The sequence below is a fragment of the Rhinolophus hipposideros genome (genome assembly GCF_964194185.1).
Source record: "Rhinolophus hipposideros genome assembly, chromosome: 2".
Taxonomy (NCBI): Eukaryota; Metazoa; Chordata; class Mammalia; order Chiroptera; family Rhinolophidae; genus Rhinolophus; species Rhinolophus hipposideros.
The window spans coordinates 35,162,096-35,169,335 of NC_138048.1; positions in this window are offsets into that span (position 1 = coordinate 35,162,096).

The window sequence follows — 7,240 nt, forward strand, 5'->3', positions numbered from 1 at the left end:
CTCTGAGCAAGCACATTCTATTTCTATTCTTGTCCCATGAATGCAATGATTCTTTTATTTTTCTGAGATTATTAGTACATGTACATTTAAACTTTTCTTCTTACATACTGTTTCATCCTTGGGCTTTTCCCCTGTTTGTATGTTTGCATATTTTGCCTCAATCACTTGTGTTATAGGCTTGAGTGAGGTGTCTACAGATGCTTTCTTGGCTATTTACGTACTAAGTGGGACATCAAAAATGCTTTAAAAGCTATAGGTTTGTTGAATTTAGGTTTCACTGCAGTGATTTGGTTGTAATATTTTGTTGGAAAACCCCAATTGACAGTATCTTTTCTTTAGATTACCTAGAGAAGAATAGTTTTTGCTTAAAGTTAGGAGTCTGGGTGCCAGTCTCTGGAAAATGAATGAGGAAAGACACATGGCTAGTTTCACTGTTGTATACCGGGGGTGTCCCCAAAATGTATACACATCACTTGTATTCATCTTTTATTATCAGTATATATTACTACAATTTCAATAGATTTTTTTCCTTTCTTAAAATGTGTAGACATGTTTTTGGCACCCTCTTTATACACTCACAGGAATAACCCTGTTGGGGTATAGTACCCTTCCCACCACTTTGCCTACTGAGACGTCAGGGACTCTCCATTTTACTCCCAGAAAACAAGCCTCCAGTCTTCCGCTGAGGTGTTGGGTGGGATCTGGACTTCTAACTGCTTTTCTCACAGATTTATCAAATCATTTTTTTTTAGCCCCACTTTTACTCTCACTTTCAGATACTTATACTGTTGCCATGTCTTCAGTTTTGAGGAATTAGATCGTTTCTTGGCTTACACCACTGCTTGATTAAGTTTCAGCGTATGTGGATCTTCTAAGTCAATTACCATTTAGTATTTCTGTACATTCCACATTCCAAAAGCTAATCCTAATCTGCTTTGTTTTGCGCTTTTTATCTTTTTGAGTTTATGTTTTAAAATGTCTTTACTGTGATTTCCTATTTTGGGAAAGAATAGAAATAAATATATGTGGACAATCTGTCCTGTTTAAGTGGAAGTTTGAGCATTATATTTTTTATTTCAATATAACTATGTAATTATATATATGTAATATATATGTAAATATGTATATATATCACATATATATATGTTATATTAATGAAATTTCTTAAATTACCACTGTTGCATCCTCAGGTTTCTTAGAACAGACTGTAAAAGTGTTGGCCTTTTAAAAGGAAATGGGGGTGGGGTGGGCGGTGACTCAGGTGGTTGGAGCTCCATGCTCCTAACTCCGAAGGCTGCTGGTTAGATTCCCACGTGGGCCAGTGGGCTCTCAACCACAAGGTTGCCAGTTCAACTCCTCGAGTCCCGCAAGGGATGGTGGGCAGCGCCCCCCGCAACTAACAATGGCAACTGGACCTGGAGCTGAGCTGAGCCCTTCATAACTAAGACTGAAAAGACAACAACTTGAAGCTGAATGGCACTCTCCACAACTAAGATTGACAGGACAATAACTTGACTTGGAAAAAAGGCCTGGAAGTACACACTGTTCCCCAGTAAAGTCCTGTTCCCCTTCCCCAATAAAAAAATCTCAAAAAAAAAAAAAAAAAGAAAAAAAAAGAAAAAAGGAAATGGGCTTTGGAGTTGTGCATTTCTAGATTTTAATTTTGACTGGTTGTTTTCTAGAATGATAGAAAATAAGAGCTAATTGTGTAGCCATTTGTAATTGCTTTCACCAGCCTCTTCCTGCCTTTGAAATGGACGCAGTCCCGGAGCCCTTTTGTTTTGCTGAACTAAAAAAATAGATAAAAATTAATAAATTAACAGAATTAATTTAAAATGGTATTTATTTATTTCTAAGTTTTACAACTATTCAGAAGCATAGGTATCACCTCCGTTTCACATATGAAGAAACTAAATCTTTCAAATAATTCTCCCAGGTTTTTCAAAATAGTGTAATTTGAATATAACTTGCATGCTGTAAGATTTCTATATATAAGAAACACATATACACATACATTTCCAATTGATACAGAGGATGTTCTATGATAAGAAATTGATAAGCAAGCCCATTACTGGCTTCCTCTGTATTGGGACATATTTTTTAAAAGTGAGAACTTGTGAGGATCTTTAGGGAAAAGAGAAATATTTAAAAGAGACATTTAAGAAGTTTGTGTGGTGGAACATGTTGGAAATACCAACAAAATACATGTTATCCAGAAATACTTATGGGTTAGATTTAATATTTTTAATAAAACAATGAGATAGATTATAGTCAATGTTAGAACATAGAACATGCCGACTACATTCACAGTGCACTATTTTGGAGAATTTGTCAATTTACTCTTAATCTGAGTTTCCTCATATGTAAAATTGGAACCATACCTAACCTATTGAATCATTTAAAGGATTAGAACTAAAAACTAAATACTAGAAAAGTACTAGGGACATAATACATTCTTCAGTTTCTACCTGTTTTTAATGAGTACAAATTCAAAACCATATATAAATTTGGGAGAAGTTGGATTCACTACATGTCTTTCCTCTTATTTTGCCAAACCTCTAATTCTGGCACAATACATTGAGACTTAAGAAGAGCTCTTTATTCTAACTACAGTCTATTTCCTTGTCATCCTTTTGCCAGGAATAACCAAAAGGAGGACTGATTTTCAGAGTGTTTCATTAGTAAAAATTTGACTAAAGTTCAATTTGTGTTAACAAATTTGTGTATCTGTAGCATCTCAGATAGTAATAGAGAGATAGTAGGCTCTCCACAAATACTTCTTGAGTGAATGGATGAACCAAAACTATTGCTAAAATTAAACCACTTTTTTTTTTTTGGTTATTCTTTCAATTTACATTATCATGCTTTCTTAACTTTAGATCTATAGCTTATATTAAGGCAGGGGTAGGCAAATATTTTCTTTGAAAGGTCAGATAATCAATACTTTAAACTTTGTTAGCCGTATGGTCTCTGTTGAAGCTACAAAACTGCCATTATAAATGAAAGCAACCATAGAAGGGATTGTGTTCCAATAAAACTTTAATTATAAACACTAAAATGTGAAATTTGTGTAATTTTCACATCACAGAATAGTCTCCTTTTGTTTTTTTTTTCAATCTTTAAAAATTAAAAAGATCATTTTTAGCTTGCAAACTGTTCCAAAACATGAAGTGTTCAGATTTGGTAAACAGTCTGTCATTTGCCACCCCTTCATTAAGGTATGCTTTTTTGTTTTAAAAACATATACAGAAATTCAGATGATTAATTTCCTCTAGTTTTCAGCATAATCATATCGCAAATATAAGATATTTTTATTAGAAACTACAGTGAGTTTTTTTTTCCACACTATTTTCAATAAGACTAGCATGGTAAATTTGAAATTCAGTTTGCTCACATATCATGGTTTCCATGTTATGACAATGATGTTTATCAAAACATTTTGCTCATCTTTCAAAGTTTTCACTGGTTTCAGAAAACAAACAAGCAAATATTATTTCAATTCTTTTACCTTACTCAAAATCATAATCATCTTTGACTTCTCCCTCTCTTTGCAACTTTCTCCCATCCCTCAAAGACAATCAATTCCCAAATCTTGTCAGGTCTTCTTTTCTTCAAATCCTAAATGTCTTCTTTTCTATTCTCATTCACAGCCCAGTTCAGGACCTCATCAATGGCTATATTTTGTGAAATAAACATTTTATATACTCTATTTCTCTTCTGTCAATCACCTGTCGCCATAATCCTCTGAACTGGGAAGATGATACAAATAGCGCCTCTTATTAGAAAAACTGCCACATGGTCTTTTTCCTTACAAGGAGAGGCATAGGGCATTTATCAAAATTACAAGACAACTAACTTAGAAATAGATACAAAGAAAATAGTTTTCAATGTCATAGGCTATGACAGAAAACAAATTGCATGGCTAGGTTGCATTTAACCCAAACCACTTATTCACAGAATCTGCAACTGTGCAATTGAAAAAGAAAGATCAAGATGGCAGGCAAAAAATGACTAGCTTCAGGAATCAGAAGGAATCTTTCAATCATATCTCTGCTTTTTAGACTAAACTGTATGAGTTTTCCTATGTTAAAGTCTTCTGAATGGATTCTGAATGTCAGACATTGATATGCAGGTACCAGGATACTACTTTTAAAGCTTCTGTTACTCAGATTTCTTGAACCCCTTCAAAATTAGTATTATTAGATGTGAATTAATGAACAAGCAGTAGCTTTTCCAGGTCCCATTCCAGAACACTACGTTTTTTTCAATTTTCTGTTCACAACTGTAAATGTGAACCTCCTTATGAAGTACCTGTTAGGTCTAAGGAACAGAAGGCAGAGAAAGCTGTCAGATGACTATTAGAACAGTCCAGACATCCCATGTGCCCCAGGCCCATCCTCCCAGGCCTATAAGGGCAAGTTAAATAGTCAATTCAATTGACAACATTTTTGAAATTTCCCTGCCCATAAACAATAGTTGCTTTGCTTTTTCCTTGACAAGGTCCTAAACTCAAAAATTCTCCACTGCCAACTTTGAGTCTCATCTCTGGATCTTCTACACTTTGTATTTATAGATCATAGATTATCTTTTCTATTTGCAGACCTTGAATTTATAAAATAGATTGTAGTTTGGTTTTCTTCTTTGCCTCTGGGGGTAGGGGGTGGGGATCTTCTGCTCCAGATCCAGCACAAATAATTCAATCTTCCCCAGCAATTTGTGCCATTCCAAGCCCAGACCTACAGTTCTTAATCACACCACCAAACCCCAAGGAAAGAGACACTCTACCACAAAATGAAAAGTTTGTAAGGAACACATATTGGATTTTATCTCTATCCAATTGTTTGATAACTGCCAAGTGAGAAGCCAATAGGAAAAGCTGGAAACCTCATTGACACGATTAATTTATTTGTGATGGTACGAATAAAGTCTTAGAAAGCTTATTTATTAAATCCCCACAAAAACTCAATTCTAGGTGATCTAACAGGAAAGGTGACAGAATTAATATTCAAAACAAATGGTCATCTTTGAATAAATAGGTATGGGATTATTTTTATTTTCCTGCCTGGATTTTCAATATTTCCTACTTGCATTATTTTTTTAAGAAGAAAAATTATTTTAAAAGATGCAAAAAGTATCATAACAGATTTGAACATTGGGCTAAACACAATAAAAGATATCTAGAAGAAAAATTTAAAAAGTACTGCATTTGTGTTTTATTTTTAAAAAACCTGTTATAGAAATACAAAACATAGCTTGTCAACCATACAGGACAGATGTATCAGCTGTCAGCATGTGGGGGAAAATCACAGGCGTACAAGCTAACTTGATAACAACAGAAAATTAGTGATCATAGGTTGAATGGATAGAAATGTAGTGTCCAAAGAAAAGAAACAAGAAGACTGTTAATGAAAGAAGACACCTAAATATTTCTATGCTAAGACATGTGTGAATATGAATATAGTCTGAATTCCATTTGTGATAAGAGAAATTCAACTTAAGTTTACATCAAAATATATTTCACCTTTCAGACAACCAAGACCAAAGAGTCTGATATCATAATGTATCAGTGAGGGAATGATTTTAAATTTGTAACACTTTTAGAGAGAACAAGTTAGCATCTACCAAATTTATAAATATACCTACCCATTGTGGTGAGTTGTGCTGATATTCTAAATATTTGCTTCCCTTCCCTCTGAAGAGAGAATTGGACACCTACATTCATTGATGTCAGGTTTGACCATGTTACTTTCACAATGAATTGTGAGTTGAAGTGACACGACACGCATTATTTCTAAGCAGACTTTGAAAATTCTTATATGGTTAACCATCTCCTATTTTCCTTCTACCAAAAACCTACTATGTGCTGGAAAGGCTCCTTCAGCCTAGGTCCTAGAACAAGGATGATGGAGAAAAGAGCCAAAGCATCCTGCCATGGAAATGTAACAAGTGAGAGATAAACCTGTAAGGTACTGAGAATTTGACATCATTTGTTATAATGGCACAATTTAGTCTAAGCTGACTGAAACAATGTTTTACTCAATAGTTCTACTTATTGGAATTCATCCTATAGTTATACTCATGAACGTGTAAAATGATAGATACACAGACATTTCTGCTATTATGTGTAATAACAAATTATTAGAAACAAGCTAACTATTCATCAATAGAGAACTGGCTACATAAAGTATGATGCAATCATATAAAAATACTACGAAGCTGCCAAAAAAAAAAAGAGAAAGTTTTTATGTATTTGTATAGATTGATCTCAAAGATATATTTTCAATTATGTAACTAAGGCGGCAAAAAGCAAACAGTTATGGGTTTGTACAAAGACTATCTCTGAACAGTGATATAAACTTGACTCTGTTTAGGAAAACTGGATGACAGATGAGTAAGTTTGAGAATGTGATTTATTTTTATTGCATACCCTATTATACATTTTAAATGTTGAATGTTTGTGAATGTATAATTCAAAAGAAAAATAAAATTGAAAATAATAACAAAAGAAGATATAAAGTTGGACAGATCTTATCTGAATTTTGGAGTTCTTTTCTTCCTGATAATTCTATAATGTAATCAATCAATTCTGCCTTTGTTTAACATATTACATACCTTTACAATTCAGGGACAAAATAACCATTTATTATGCCCAAGCTCAATTACATGATATTATGCAGTTTTGTCTTGCCAATATAGCCCTCTTGCAGTTTTTGCCCCCTCTCTGAATTGTAGTAAACACAGTTGATACCCTGCCTAGAATTGCTGGGTTGGTGCAGTTACTGAGTGTTGGCTGATAATGACTTAACATATTCTGCCCTCTCTGGAGAATTGTCTTTGGCAAACAGAAGCCATCTTACCCTGGGTTGCCTGAGAGGTTATGGCACACTGCCCAAAGGAGGTTTACAACCAGAGCTGACTTATACAAGAGTTAAAAAATGCTTCGCTCTCGTGCATCAAGATGAAACAACTCTGAGGTACATTTCATGCTCCACAGCTCCCCTTGGAATCAGGAGCTGAAATCACTGAAAGCTTCCTTCCCTGTCCTACCTAATTTCTTTACATCCTCACCAGTTTCTCCTGATAACTTTTGTTGGGAGGATATTGTATTTAACAACATGATAAGAAATACACTGTATGTGTATATGTGTGTGCCAGGATGGAAATTAGCATCATTGAGTAGGTCAGTGGTGGCTATGCTTTGTAGGTGAGTCTTTAAAGGAGCATGCTATTACAGATCTAA